This window comes from Prionailurus bengalensis, chromosome A2 (genome assembly GCF_016509475.1).
Source record: "Prionailurus bengalensis isolate Pbe53 chromosome A2, Fcat_Pben_1.1_paternal_pri, whole genome shotgun sequence".
NCBI lineage: Eukaryota > Metazoa > Chordata > Mammalia > Carnivora > Felidae > Prionailurus > Prionailurus bengalensis.
The window spans coordinates 17,636,206-17,652,040 of record NC_057348.1 but is presented as its reverse complement, the minus strand read 5'-3'; the positions used below and the strand labels follow the sequence as shown (position 1 = coordinate 17,652,040).

General features: G+C 48.2%; 1 long non-coding RNA gene across 1 annotated transcript in view; it reads right to left on the bottom strand.

Moving 5' to 3' along the window:
* Window positions 1–15,835, bottom strand: part of LOC122487218 — a 58,073-nt gene that overhangs the window by 18,455 nt on the left and 23,783 nt on the right. The gene's annotated exons all lie outside the window — the stretch shown is intronic.

Here is a 15,835-nt window from a genome sequence, read left to right as displayed (position 1 = left end):
CTGCCCCCCCCCCCCCCCCCCCCCCCGCCAATGTTTATTTTTGAGAGAGACAGAGCACAAGTAGGGGAGAAGCAGAAAGAGATGGAGACACAGGATCCAGGCTCTGAGCTATCAGCAAAGAGCCCGAAGCAGGACTCAAACTCATGAGTTGTGAGATCATGGCTTCAGCCAAAGTCAGACGCCCAACTGACAGCCACCCAAGCGCCCTTGGAGCGCTCTTAATCTCGCTCCAGATTAAGATTGCAACTCTTAATCTCGAGGTTAAAAATTCAAGCCCCAGTTTGGGTGTAGCAATTATTTGAAAATAAAATGGGAAGCCTGGGTGGCTCAGTAGGTTAAGCATCCAACTCTGTTTTGGCTCAGGTCATGATCTCATGGTTCATGAGATTGAGCCCCAAATCCGGCCCCTGGCTGACAGTGCAGTGTGTTTAGGATTGTTTTCTTCTCTCTCTGCCCCTTCCCCGCGCTCTCTCTCACATTCTCTCTCAAATAAGTAAACTTAAAAAAAAAAAAAAAGGGATGGCTATAGTCTAATGTATCCCATATTACAGTCCCTTCCCAAAGACAACAGTCCATATTCCTAGTGAGAAGATACAAAAGTTTTGATTAATTAGACTATGTAAACTTTAGGTTTTCAGTGGAAATAGCTGATCACTACTTGTAATGAGTATTATCTGTACATATTTAAAAGCACATGGAAGGGGTGCCTGGCTGGCTCCAACAGACCACATGACTTGATCTCAAGGTCACGAGTGTGAGCCACATGTTGGGTGTAGAGATTAATTTAAAAAAATAATAAACTTAAAATTTAAAGCACATATAGGGGTGCCTGGGTGGCTCAGTCTGTTATGTATTCAACTCTTGAAACTGCTCAGGTTGTAATCTTGAGGTCGTGGGATTGAGTCCATGGGCTCTGTACAAAGATATTCTGCCCCCCCCTCAAAAAATTAAATGCCCATATAAAATGTTAATTCGGATATGCTGCTTTTTCTCAATTTTTCAGGATAATTTAAACTCTTTAACATTTGTTTCTGGACCATATATTAGTTTTCCTTAAACACATCTTAACCAAATTATTTGTGAGGACAGTAACTTTCTAGTTTAGGTATGAAAAAGTTTATCCCAAGTGTCCATTCTTATAATTGGGATTTGATTTACTTGTCATGTAGGTGTATATGATTTCTACTATTGCTTTTTTTAATCACAGAGAACTCCAAACATGAATAACCCCTTTTCTGCCCATTTACAACAACTTCAGCAACATCTACTCAGAGCCAATTTTCTCTTCCTCACTCCTCCCTGACTTTGCTCTTTAAATTTACTCTGAGCAGGTAATACTTCTCTGGATTATTGCAAAAGCCAGCTGGTCTTTTGGCTTAGCCTATTGCCACAGTCAACTTGCTAAATGTCTAATTAGGTAGGCCCATTCTTACCGGAGAGTTTAATGGCTCCTTGTTGCCTATAAAATCAAACTTGAACTCAAGCCCAGGGGCTAAGATATAACCCAAGCCTTTACCCTATGTTCCTCTTATGCTCCAGTAACAGCCAGTGTTCCATTTCTAGGATGCACCCTGTCCTCTGAGCCTTGCTTCAAAGTTCAGTTGAGAGCTAGTTACCTAAGAATCTTGGGTAAGACAACTCACTAATAAAGTTTGGAGGTAAGAGCGCCTGGGTGGCTTAGTCAGTTGAGTGTCCGGCTCTTGGTTTTGGCTCTGGCCATGATCTCATGATTTCCTGAGATGGAGCCCAGTGTCAGGCTCCCTGCTGACGGTGCAGAACCTGCTTGGGATTCTCTGTCTCCCTCTCTGTACACCTCCCCCACTCACACTGACTCTGTCTCAAAATAAACTAAAAAAAATTGGGGGGTAACTGTGTGCAAGCCATGATCCCTTAGTTCCAATAAAAAATTGAGTTCGGGAGCACCTGTCTGGCTCAGTTGATAGAGTATATGACTCATTCTTGGGGCTTGTGAGTTTGAACTTAATGGTTAACTGTCCAGTGTCACTCATTTCCCCCAAGGTAAGTAACCGTTGCCACTGGCATTATGACTGTTTCCCTAGCAAAGAGATATAGAATTGTTTTTCATGTTTTAAAACTACATAAATACCTCCATTTTGTGCACATTCTTCTGCATCTCACTTTGGCTTTTACTACTGTGCTTCTCACACCAAACCACATAGGGGCACTTGGCTCCAGGAAGGGCAAAGCTGGAGTCAGGGATGACTCACGGGCCACACCTCTCCAGCCAAGGAAACTGTAGTAAGTCCCTTCTCCCTCCCTGGTGCCTTTCCTCATAGTAAACAAAGGGCACTTGAAGTAGATACTCCACTGTGGCTACTCTCATCCCAACATTCTGTGACTTGGGTATTTGGATGCCTCAATACCGACTTCAGATCTACTTGGAAGAAGGGCATCCATGGAAGAAGAGCTGTTTCTTTTGCGTGCTCATTCAGCAAACATTTCAGTTGTGCTAGGTACTGAGGATGAGGAGGTATATAACAGGCAGACTTTGCTCAAGGAACTCACCAACTAGTGGGGGAAATAGTCACTTCAAGACCAAGAACCCATGCGAGTGACACTTCATGGAACAGAGGCTAGGAAAAAGGTCTAGAGCAAATAGGGCTTAAGAGGGATGGAAGGAAGCACGCCTCAGAAGAGGTCATATTTAAGCCTGATCTTGAGTAGGAGTCTCAGAGACCAGGCATTCCAGGAAGAAGGAATAGAAGGGTGAAACAGCACGTATTACATGAATGTAGATGAGGTAGGGGACAAGCTTGGGAGGGTGGGGATGGTGGAGGGGGGAGGACACCAAAAATCTTGGATGTGAAGCTGATGAGTATGTAAGTTGCAGGATCTCTGAGAGCAGAACTTTTCAGACTTAGCAAAAGAAAGACCTGGGAACTCATTAAAATGCAGATTCTGGTTCCATAGGCCTGGAATGGGGCTTGAGATTCTGTATTTTCTTTTTTAAGAATTTATGTTTTGGGGCACCCAGGTGGCTCTGTCGGTAGAGTGTCCAACTCTTGATATTGGCTCAGGTCAAGATCTCATGGTTCGTGGGTTCAGGCCCCATGTCAGACTCTGTGCTGGGAATGTGGAGCCTGCTTGGGATTCTCTCTCTCCCTCTCTCTGTCAATGCCCCTCCCCTGCTCTCTCTCAAAAAATAAATAAGTTTTAAAAACATATTAAAAATTATTTTTTAAGTAATCTCTCCACCCAGCATGGGGCTTGAAATCACAACCTGGAGATCAAGAGTTGCATGCTCTTCCGACTGAGCCAGCCAGGCACCAAGAGACTGCATTTCTATCAAGTTCCTGATGCCACAGATCCTGGACCACACTTTGAGAAGGCAGCCTGTGTGAGGCAGTAGTGGCTGAAGCTGGCTGGTTGGTGAGGAATGACAGGGGCAGAAGCTGTGGGCATGGAAGACAAGGGTGCTGGGCACTAGGACCTGGTGGTGGCTGGATGATAGTAAGGGAGAAGGAGAGACCATGATGGTGTCTTGTCTCCTACCTGAGGAACTGGGTAGGCCACTGGCACTTAGAGCAAGAAATACAGGAGGAAAGGAAATATCTGCATTGGGGAACTTCATAAAGCTGCTGGCCTATATTCTTCATAAATGTCAGTGTCATATAGGACAGAGGGGCTGAGGAACTATTCCAGATTAAAGGAGACTCAAGAGACCTGACAACTAAATGTAGTATGGGATCCTGGACCAAAACAAAAAGAAAGTGCTGTAAAGGACATTTTTGGGACGATTGACAAAACTTCAATATGGACTGTTGATTAGGTTAAAATATTGCCTCAGTGTTGTTTCCTGAATTTGATAATTATATAAAGATATCCTTATTCTCAGGGAATAACACTGCAGTTAAGAAGTATGATGTAGGGGAGTCCCTGGCAGGCTTGACTGGTGGAGCCGACTCTTGATCTCAGGATTATGAGTTCAAACCCACATTTGGGTGTGGAGCTACTTAAAAAAAAAAAAAAAAAGTAAAGGACTGATGTAATTTACTTCCATATGGAATAATAAAAAGATGCAAACGTGTGTGTGTGTGTGTGTGTGTGTGTGTGTAAGAGAGATACAGAGAAGAGAAAGCAAATGGCATAAATGTGAAAAATCAATGACTTTTTTCTTCTTTTTGAGTAAACTCTATGCCCAAGGTGGGGCTTGAACTCACCACCAGGAGATCAAGAGTTGCATGCTCTAACAACTGAGCCAGCCAGATGCCCCCCAAATTAATGACTCTTGATAAAGGATATAAGGGAGTTCTTTGTACCATTTTTGCAACTTTTCTGTAAGTATAAAATTGTTTGAAAACAAAGATTTCAAGAGGCGAGGACTGCGGTGTTCAGCTCTTGTGTGAACAGGGCAGGTGTGGGCAGATGCTTGGGTGGTCAGGGAATGAATGTGAGGGAACTGCACTGGAGAAATCCAGGCCAGTGACAGCAACATGTCTCAAACACCCTAATGGCACTGGACACTGACTTGAACAGGTGTAGGAGGGGTGGGTGGGTGCAGGTGGGGGTGAGCCTAGGGAAGCAGCCAGAGGTGGGAGGGCAGGAAGTCAGCACCCCCGGGGGAAGGAACAGGGATGGGGATGGGAACAGGGATGGGGAAGGGGAGTGGAGCCATGGGCCGGGCCGTGCCATAGGAGGGCCTGGGAGATAAGAGAAAGTTCTGCAGGCTGGAGCCAGCACGTGGCCAATGACCTTGGTGAACAAAGGCTGCCCACACTAGGGTGGGGGTGGAGGAGCGACAAGGAGGGAGGAAGAAACGTCAGGGGCGAACAGGGTGATCTCCGACAGTTCTCAGCCTCGATGTGACTGTGACCTGGAGGGAGGATTGGGAGTGGGGATGACCTTGATGATTCTCAGATGTTAAGACCTTGGTTGGTCGTTCGGACTGCCAAATGGTGATGCCTGGAAGTCGTGTAAAAGTTCAGTCTAGGGCTCGCTGCTCGCACACTCCCACGTCAGGGGATCTCGCTCTTTCCAGGAGGTAGCCCCTTGCAGTGATGGCCAGAGCGGGTCAGCTCTTTTTCTGGCAAAGGCAGATGACGCCTCCACCCACAGGCGTCCTTTGTTCTCGCATCTCCCCCAGCTGGGCTTGCAGCTGCGACCGCTGCCACAGGCGGGTACGCCACCAGATGGCGGTAGTACCCCAGTTTAGCCTCCCGTGGCAGCTTCCAGCTTCTCTTCCCCAGAACCAGTAACTGGGAGGAGCTGGGGTCTCCGCAGGAGCTCCCCACCCCACCCTGGCTTCCAGCTGCATTTAAGGGCATTTCGTCTGCCCTGAGTGCAGGCAAAACTGTGGCTGTTCCTTGTTCAGGCTGCAGTTGCCAATGCCTAGTTCAAGCACAAGAGCACTGAAAGTGGAAACAAAAAGGAGGGGTGGGGCTGGATTATCAGTGTATATTTTTATTCTTTTAATAATTATTTCTTTAAGTAGTCTCCAGGCCCAACGTGAGGATTTAAATCACAACCCTGAGATTAAGAGTCATGGGCTGTATGGACTTAGCCAGCCAGGTGCCCCATCAGTGTATATTTTTAATAAATACAGCAAAGTGGTCATTATGGAAGAAACGTCAGATCTTTGTTGGGTTTCTTTCTTTCTTTTTTAAGATTAAAAAAAATTTTTAATGTTTATTTATTTATTTTGAGAGAGAGAGAGAGAGAGCGCACGCATGAGCAGGGGAGGAGCAGAGAGACAGGGAGAGAAAGAATTCCAAGCAGGCTCCACACTGCCAGCCAGCACAGAGCCTGAAGTGGGTCTCGAACTCACAGACCATGAAATCATGACCTGAGCCAAAATCAAGAGCTGGACGCTTAACCAACTGAGCCACCCAGGCACCCCAAGACTTTATTATTTTTAAGTAATTTCTATACCCAACATGGGGTTTGAGCTCACTACCCTGAGATCAAGAATCCCTAGTTCCACGGACTGAGCCAGCCAGGCGTCCTTTGTTTGGTTTCTTTATATTTCATTCATGGTTTATTTTGGATGACAGAGGGTGGGAATCATCTCGATCTTTTCAATGCCTAAACTCCCCGTTGGACGGTGCCAAGCAATTGCTAGGCCCTAATCAAGAAATAAGAAGGCCTACAGTCCAATTTTGGTTTTATTCCCAACTTGCTGTGTGACTCTGAGCAAAACACTTACCTTCTCTGGATTTTACAGGTCTTTTCTATACAGGATGAGCTCTATACCCCCAACCCTCCAACCCAGGCCTCCTGTGCCATTCCTGCACACATGTCCTCACCTTTGCTGACACTTCTAGGGAACGCGCTTCTTTGTACACAGAACTCATTATTCTTGTAAAAATGAATAATTATTGAAATCTAAAACTCAATTGATGGGTTAAGCTACAGATTAGACCCAACTGAAGAGAATCCACTGGAGAAATATGTTAAGAAATTATTTAGAACACAGCAGTGGGGCGCCTGGGTGGCGCAGTCGGTTAAGCGTCCGACTTCAGCTCAGGTCACGATCTCGCGGTCCGTGGGTTCAAGCCCCGCGTCGGGCTCTGGGCTGATGGCTCGGAGCCTGGAGCCTGCTTCGGATTCTGTGTCTCATTCTCTCTCTGCCCCTCCCCCATTCATGCTCTGTCTCTCTCTGTCTCAAAAATAAATAAAGGTTAAAAAAAATTTTTTTTTTTTTTAGAACACAGCAGTAAAGCATAGACTTACAATACATGCCAAGAGAGCCAAAAGAAGTGGAAAGAGAGAAACAGAGCATAATGAGAAGGTCTAACTGCATCAAATTTGAGTCCCAGGAGGAAACAGTAAGAGAATGGAGGGAAGACAAATTTTAAAGAAAGAATGCCTGCTGAAAAACTTGAATCCACAAAATTGAGAAACTCATAACTCCTAAGCAGAGTAAATGAGAAACCTGGGCCCATAACGTGGGCAGAGTAGCAAGGGCACGGGATCTTAAGCACTTGCTGAAGAGAAGGCCAGAGCACTTACACAGGGACAGCGTGGTGGCCGCTCACCAGCAGCAAGTCAGAACACTACGCACAAAGTGCCGAAAGTCTGTCTGAACTAGAAGGATGCAGCCAGCAAAGCCACCTTATAAGAATGAGAGTGAAATAAAGAGAATCACAGATAAATGGGAAGAACGAGTTCTGCACCAAGAGAACTGAACTAGACGAACTTCTAAAGACTACACTTTGGGGCGCCTGGGTGGCCCAGTCTGTTAAGCGTCCAACTTTGGCTCAGGTCATGATATCACGGCTTGTGGGTTCCAGCCCCGCATCGGGCTCTGTGCTGACTGCTCAGAGCCTGGAGCCTGCTTCAGATTCTGTGTCTCCCTCTCTGCCCCTCCCCTGCTTGTGCTCTCTCTCAAAAATGAAAAAACATTAAAACAATTAAAAAATAAATGATATGCTTCCAAAGCACGGGGAAGAATCCAGAAAGAAGGTCAGTAATGCAAGAGGGGACAGGGAACAGGCACAGTGGTAAACCTAATACAGATGCAAGCTCAAACAGACCCTCACTTCACTCTGGTGGGAACAGGGTAGTGGGCAACCCTTGCTCACATGTCCGCTCTAGGCCGTGTGCTCCTGGAGACCCGGGACAATGAACGAATAACAGACAAAGTAACTCTGAGGGTGCCCCACAGCATCCTGATACTGCCATTCAAAATCCTTTCAAGCATTTTCCAAACCTATTTGCCCATGGAGAGTCTCATGGGACTTAGGTTCCTGATGGCTGACTTGAGGGATGCTGGTTTTTCTTCTATGGGTCCATTCTCACTTGAGTCTCACAGAGTGGGATTTACTCCCATCTTCTGGCTGGGAACATTCTAGCTCAGAGAAGTGGGTGAGTTTCTTTTGGTCACTTGGCTAAAAAACAGCAGATTCCAAGTCCAAGGACTTTCCTGACTTTCTCTTCATTCAAGCCGCATCCTAAGATGCACACTGCCGAACCCACTTGCAGAGGGTACACTGACAGGTACAGAGTTGGAAGGAAAGGTTTCCAGAGCCACCACCCCTGGAGGTGGGGGGTGAGCTTTGGAGTGAGTGATTGGGACAAAGCTTCGTATTGGATTTTGCAGGCTTCATCCAGGTAACTCCTGCTGCCACCCAAACGGGGAAGTGAGGGCTCAGCCTCCGAGGCCCTATCACCTCTGCCGCTGGTCCCACACACCTCACTGTCAAGGCTTGGTCTCTGGCCACAGGAAGGTGAATGGGACATACAGGTTAGGTGACAGACTTCCACGAACACCAGGGTGAGAAAGCAGCTGGGGAGCCTGCACCCCGAGTGTGCAGGGGACCGTGAGGAAAGAGGCCCACAGAAGAGGACCTGGAAAAAAGTACCCTAAGGCCTGACTCGTTGTCCCCTTCCTGCAAGGTGCTGCCCCCACCCCCATCCAAGGAGCACAAGGCTCCTGGGATGAGTGGGAGATTGTTTTCAGGGTCCTTTGTAGCATTCTTCACCTATTTTTGTCTTCTTTTTCTGTTAGAGGTCCTTTCACATGGGACACTTCCTTCCTCCTACACAAAGCAACACAGGGTGCTGGGAAGGGCAGGGCTGGTGTTGGCCGGCTTGCTGAGGACGGGACGAGCCACCCCTCTTGGGCCTTCAGTTCTGTGTTGGGGCTTTGGCTTCTTTTTAAAAAAATTTTTTTTAAATATTTGTTTAGTTTTGAGAGAGAGAGAAACAAAGTATGAGCAGGGGAGGGGCAGAGAGAGAGGGAGACAGAATCCGAAGCAGGCTCCAGGCTCTGAGCTGTCAGCACAGAGCCAGATGTGGGGCTCGAACTCATGGACTGTGAGATCATGACCTGAGCTGAAGTCAGACGCCCAACTGACTGAGCCACCCAGGAGTCCCTGGGCTTCAGCTTCTTGAGCTCAGAAGCCATCTCTGGGCAATAGCAATGTTGCTGAATTCCCATGAGTCTTAATTCCCTAATTTATGCTGGGAAGCTTGCTTTCCCCCTCTTCCCTGGGCTCACGATGGGTCCCGAATGGTTCAGAACAAGGGGAGAAGTTGGGGCACTTGAATCAAGTTTAAAGAACGAGATAAATTGTCCCCTGCACCTGGGTGGAGGACACCCCTCTGGGCTCAGCTTCAAGGATACCACGTCTCTCCCTGGATCCAGCTGGACAAGCACAGGCTCTTGTTTTCTTCAGAGTTCCAGTTCTAGATGAGTTAACACCATGATTCATTCAGCTGCCGTCCAGTCTCAGCAATCCTGAGCCCGGGAGACACCCTGTCTCTCCCCTGCTCCCTGCCCCACGCCTACCTTGAGGGCGAGGGCAGCCAGGCCGGCGGAGAGCTGCGGCTCCTCACCTGCCTGGCATTCGTCAGCACCCAAACAACAGGGGAAGAATGATGGGCCTCGGCAGCTGCCGGGCTATCCAGCAGGGCAGGGAAGGTGGCCAGGTGGGGCTGAAACAGGGCGCGGCGACAGGCCTGGGAGCTCCAAGGCCTGCCCAGACACCTGGCTGGCCCAAGAGGCCTGGGTGTGTTGACAAGTGTGGGCTGACCCAAAGCCAGGCTACTGAGCACCCGGTGAGCACAGTCCTTGGTGGGCAACTGAACAAATAAGGCAACGGGGGATGGAAGCCTCTGATTGGTTATTTGCAAGATGCAGATAACAGCAGGGTGGTTTGGGAATGAAATGACTTGATACATATAAGGAACTTAGAACAGTTCTAGTAAGTGCTCAAAAATGCCAGCTATGAGTCTTATGGGCACAACACATAGGGCACAGCAGGTTCAGTGTCGGTTCATCTCTTATCCTCCACATAACTAAAAAAACAACAGATGAGATCAAGATAGCCACAAAAATCACTGCACACTGAGTCCTCACGAAACCCTATGAGGTAAATGTCATCATTGAGCCCACTTAGTCGATGGGTGAACAGTCATGGAGGGGCTGTGACTCACCACAAATCACCAGCTGAAGCTGACACATAGCAAGGAGGTATGGAGTGGCCGCCCAGTGGAGGACCTGGTCCAGCCCGGCTCAGGCAGGGCTGGTGTCTTTCCTTCCTCCGCCCTCTCCCGACACCCACTACCTAAGAAAAGCCTGCTGAGGCAGGTATGAGAATCTGCCTTTCACAGATGGGGAAACATGGCACCGAGAGGTGAGAAGCTGACATTCTTTCCCCAGGTGGCCTCCACCAGACTCTGTCCTCACTCCTGAGCCCATGTCCCACTCGCCCCAGGTCACTTAGGCCTCTCTCACTCCAGGAAACCTTCCCTCCCTGACTCACCTGACTGGGAAGGAACACTCTCACCCTGGGCGCCATTACAGAAGTGCATGGAGCCCCTTCCTTTCTGCGTGACTTTGGTGAACCAGAGAGACTGGGAGTTACTTCCGGAGGGTGTTGGCCAAAGCTAGGAGACTACCAAAAGAATTACTTACAGAAAACTTCATCCAACAGCTATTACTAAGCATCTGCCAAGCATCAGACACATGGGCCCCACCACGGAGAAGCCTCCGTCTGGGGGTTCCTTAACAGGTGGCTTGTTTCAGGTGTTGAGTATTATGATTTCGGGTGGTGCTATGGTGGCCCAAAGAGGGGACCCAGGTTTTAGATCTTAAGATCAAAAGAGAGAAAATTTTTTTTCTTTTTAACGCTTATTTTATTTTTTTAAAAACTTTTTTTTAATGTTTATTTATTATTGAGAGACAGAGAGACACAGAGCATGAGCAGGGGAGGGGTAGAGAGAGGAGAAGGTGCAGAATCTGAAGTAGGCTCCAGGTTCTGAGCTGTCAGCACAGAGCCCGACGTGGGGTTCGAACTCACAAACTGTGAGATCATGACCTGAGCCAAAGTTGGTCGCCTAACCAACTGAGCCATCCAGGTGCCCCACGTTTATTTATTTTTGAGAGAGAGAGAGAGAGAGAGAGAGAGAGAGAGAGAGAGAGAAAGCGCGTGGGGGAGGGGCAGAGAGAGAGGAGACAGAGGATCTGAAGCAGGCTCTGCACTGACAGCAGAGAGTCTGATGCAGGGTTCAAACTGACGAAACTCAAGATCACGACCTGAGCCAAAGTCAGATGCTTAACTGACTCAGCCACCCACACCCAGACACCCTGAGAGAATTCTTTAATAAACTCCAACTTGCTTCCTTCCATGTGAGAGGGTCTTCACCCTCAAGGGGGTGCTATGTCTCTGCCAAGGTCCCTTCAGTCCTGCTCTCTGCTCACGCAGGGCTACTAGTGTAGAAGAACCACGGCTGTGTCGTGTCTCCATCAGTAAAATGTGCACGCAGTGTGATGGAGAGAAAATGCTTATGAAGCCCCTGGGCACAGAGTTGGCACTCCAAACACAGCTTTATTTCTCAGCACAAATGTTAATTTCCTTTTCAAATGCAAACTGCTCAACCACCCAAGCAGTTTGGTCTCTGTCTGAAGGTCACAGCCAGGTCTGGTTTTGCCCTGCTGGCCTCTCCAGCCTGTTTCCTGCCTCCCATGCAGCCAACTTGTCGGGCGTTCCTCTCAGCAATTTGCTCAAAGCTTTTTGTCCCTGAATATGCTGTTCCCTTGTGTGAAATGCCTTCCCTCCCCTGCTTTGCACAGCACACTCCTGCCGATCCTTTTCACTTGGTTCAGTTCTCCTCCTCCACAGCTTTCTCAGACTCCCCTGGGCAGCATCAATCACCTCTCCCTCTGCTCTCTCGCGATGGCTTGTCCATGCGATGATTTTGCTTATCCTAACTGCCATTTCTCTGATTCTTTTCCTATTTCTCTGGTTCCCCCTAGTCTTAATAGCTCACCTGAGAGAAACTGAGGTGGATAGAAGACTTGTGTACTTTTTAGGGTATCAGAGCGTGGGGATCAGGATGACCTTCTTGAACCCACAGCTCAGGCAGGGCCCTGTTTGTTGGAATGCTCAAGGTCAGACTTGATGACTCCTCCCAAAACTGGTGCCCCTGGAAGGGCCATATCCTGCCTCTAAGTATCGAGGCTCCCACTGCACTGGGGGTGACCAAGTCCCAGTGAATCCTGCCCATGCACTTGGACAAGGCAAGGCTGGAGGCTTGTGTCTCTATGCCTGGTGCAGAGTGAGGCCTCCTTGGCCAGAAATCCACCTGAATGCCTTTGGCCATCCGAAGTCTTGGATCCTGGCTTTGAGCCCCCATAGGGGCTCTGAGTCTCGGCTAGAAGGATTCTTAGCTCTTTAATTAGGGCTAAACATATAGACAGGTCTCTCCACCCACCCAGATTCAGGGCAGGACACGGAACATCTGGCATCCTCTTTGGCTTCCAGAATCATTGAATACTCTCCTGCTCTGAATCCCACTCCTTCAGATAGAAGCTAGACCTTCACTTCCTCAGTCTCTTTATAGCTGGAGCACCGCAATGACCTGGGCTCTGCTCCATTATTGGCAACTAAGAATCCAGATGGACACAGGCATCGTCCAGATGCAATACCTTGTTCTGGGAAGGCTCCTAGAGTATGGAGATGAGTCAGAACAGACAATTCTAATAGGGCATCCAGGAAAAGACTACAATGAGGGGAGGCGTCCAGGGCTATGAGAGCATCAGTTTTGGAGACTTGCAGGGAGAGGTCCCGTCTTACTCACTTATTAATTGCCCTGTCCTTCTGGCAGTGAGGTGTCCTGTAAAATAAACTGGATTTACTATCTGAAGACTTGAGTTTAAGTCTGTTATGGCACACTTTAGTTGGTATCTTGGGCAAACTGCCACATCCTCAGAACCTCTGTTTTCTTATCCTCACCTTGAAGGATGTGGGAAGGTTAAACAAGGCAATGTGTGCAAAAGAGCTTTGAAAGTGGTCCAGCACTGCATAAATTGTCACTTTTTCTTTTTTTATAGTGCATTTCATAGGTTCTGGCACACTGTTGGCACCTGAAAGTTTTTACTGAATAGACAAGTGAACAAACAAATAGATGATCAGATGGATAGCAGGCACGCAGGAAATGCTTAAAAATAAAACATAGGGCACCTGGGTGGCTCAGTCGGTTGAGTGTCCAACTTTGGATTTCAGCTCAGGCCATGATCTCATGGTTTGTGTGATTGAGCCCCACATCAGGCTCTGTGCTGACAACATAGAGCCAGCTTGGAGTCTCTCCCCTCCCCCCTCCGCCACTCTCCCCTGCTCTCTCTCTCTCAAAATAAATAAACTTTAAAAATAAAAATAAAAGTAAAACGTGAACAAGAAAAGTGTCACTTTTGGCACACGTATTATCAGTTAAGGAGCCATGAACTTCACATACACTCTTTCACTTTTCACGGTAACCTTGGAAGATGATTATTACCAATTGATTGACGAGGAAACTGAGGCCCAGAGACGTTAAGTAACTTGCCTAAGGTCACACAGCGAGTAGGTGGCAGAGCTGGGATTCATAGTCTAAGAACGTCCACTTGCTATAATCTTTTCCACACTACAGCAAATGCCCAGGCATTTCCCAACAGTTTAGCCTAAGTCCCCCAAACTTTCATTACTACATAAAAATGTAACTTTAGACCATCGCTTTGATGCACCTCTTTAACTCCTGGTATGAGGCCACTGTTTGACTTGGCAGATCTGGGGAGCCAGTCAAAGATAGCAGTTCCTGAGAAGCTGTTTCCCTGAAAGGGTCCTTGTTTCCACCTTCACTGGGGCCAGGAGCAAAGTCTTTCCAGTTCTCTGAATCCCTCTGACCAGGGAGGGGTCCTTAGCACCAATGATTTTCACAGCAGGTACCTCCCCCCCCACCATGTCTTCCTATTATCCCTAGAGACTGGCAGAATGCAAAGCATCACCCCCACTGTAGGTAAAGGGCCTGAAGTCACAAGCCTACACAGGAGCACAAACCCAGATCTTTGGGCTCTGAGTTTAGAACCCTCTCTACCAAATGATTTGGCCTAAGATTTTTTTTAAATGTTTGTTTATTTATTTTTTGGGGGGGGAGGGGCAGACAGAGAGGGAGGGAGAGAGAATCACAAGCAGGCTCCACACTGTCAGCACAGAGCCCTGCACAGGGCTCGATTGCACGAATCATGAGATTATGACCTGAGCTGAAATCAAGACTCAGATGCTTCGCCGACTGAGCCACCCAGGTGCCTATTGGCCTAAGATTTGAATCCAGAAACTGGCTGGACACAGGAGAGGTTTACTGGAACTGGCGAGGGGAACTGGCTCGGGACAAAGGACCCTCAACAGCCTTTGCTCTATCGATTCCTCTAGGGCCCTTGCAAGGGACAGTGTATGTGTGCAGGTTAACAGCTTTGGCGCCATGTGGTAGATGGAAGAGCTTGGAAGTGGAGCAGGAAGAATACTTTCCTGCACAGCAGCCGGGATGTCTCTGAGATATAAGGAACGGAGCCTAGGTGTTTAGACGCGAAGACTTCCAAGCCAGGGGAGCTGACTAGCAGCAAAGAATCAGGGGGCTTTGGGGTAGAAAACCAGCGTCTGGGTCCTCAGTTTGTTCTAACTGCTGTGCACACCGAGGATGCTACTTTGGGACCAGACAGTGCGTCATCCACAGGGACACTGCAGGCCCAGTGATGCACAGGAGGGATGAGAAGCCCCAGGACTTTCAAGAGATCTGGGTCAATCCTGTTTTCATTCTCTTCCCAGCTGGCTGCTTTGAGCAATTTAATTTAACTGAAAGGCAAAAGCCTTTATTCCCCAACCCTCAATCCAGGCATAACTTTTGGGGTAACGAGGGGGAGGGCGATGACAGTGGGTAAGGTGAGGCCACAGGGTGGAGGGGCCCGGGGAGGGCTCTGAGTTTGGTCTCAACTGGTTAGCTTCTGGTAGGAGAGGCTGGGTTCTCCTGTTAGCCCTTTGGAATCAATCCCTTGCCTCATACCTATAGTGGCATTGGCTACAGACACCCGGAGGAGTGGGGAAGAGTCTTGGTGAATCAGGGTTTATCTTTAAAAACAGCATTTGAAAACACATGTCCACACAAGGGCTTGCACATGAATGTTCACAGCAGCGTTGTTCACAATACCAAAAACAACTTTAGCACTCATCACGGATGAGTGGATAAACCACCGTGATACACCCATAGGATGGAACACTACTCGTCAGTGAAGAGGGATGATTTCCTGACACGTGCTACAAACACGGATGAACCTCAAAACCGTTACGCTGACTGAAAGAAGCCAAACACAAAAGACCACATACTGCATGAGTCCATGTGAATGACCTTTCTAGAAGAGGCAAAACTTAGATACGGAAAGCAGACCAGTGGTTGCCTGGAGCTTGGAGTGGGTTTGGGGCCTGACCACAGATGGGCCCCAGGGAACTTTCTGGGGTGGTGAGAATGTTCTAAAACTGTATTATGGAGATGGTTGCACAATTCTGTAAAGTTACTAAAACTCATCAAGCATTTAAAATGGGTGAATTAAAAAAAAAAATGGGTGAATTTTGTGGCAGGTCAAGTATGCGTCAACAAATACCTGAAGTCTTTTGCTTCTGAAAAGTCTGTCCCAGAGCTTCCCTATGTGCCAGGCTGGGAGTAGAGGGCACAACCCCACCCCCTCCTCCTCACAAAGGAAATGAGGGCAGTGGAAACTTTGTCTCACACAGTGGTTCTCAAAGTGTGGCCTCTGGGCCGCCCGCAGCAGCAGCCCCTAAAGGCTTGTTAGAAATGCACATCTCAGGACCTGGCTCAGAACTGCTGAATCAGAGGCTCTGGTGATGAAGTCCAGGGACTGGGGCTTGAACAACCCTCCAGGGGAGTGAGGATCATGGTCTGATGGAAGGGGAATGGACAGCAGGAAGGTCATCTATGTTGAGCACTCACCGCGGGCAGCCAGCCGACCGACAAGCCCTGAGTCACACCATCCTCACAGCAACTGTGTGATGTCAGTGTTATTATCAACCATGTTTTATTTTGTGGACGAAGAAACCAAGCTTCA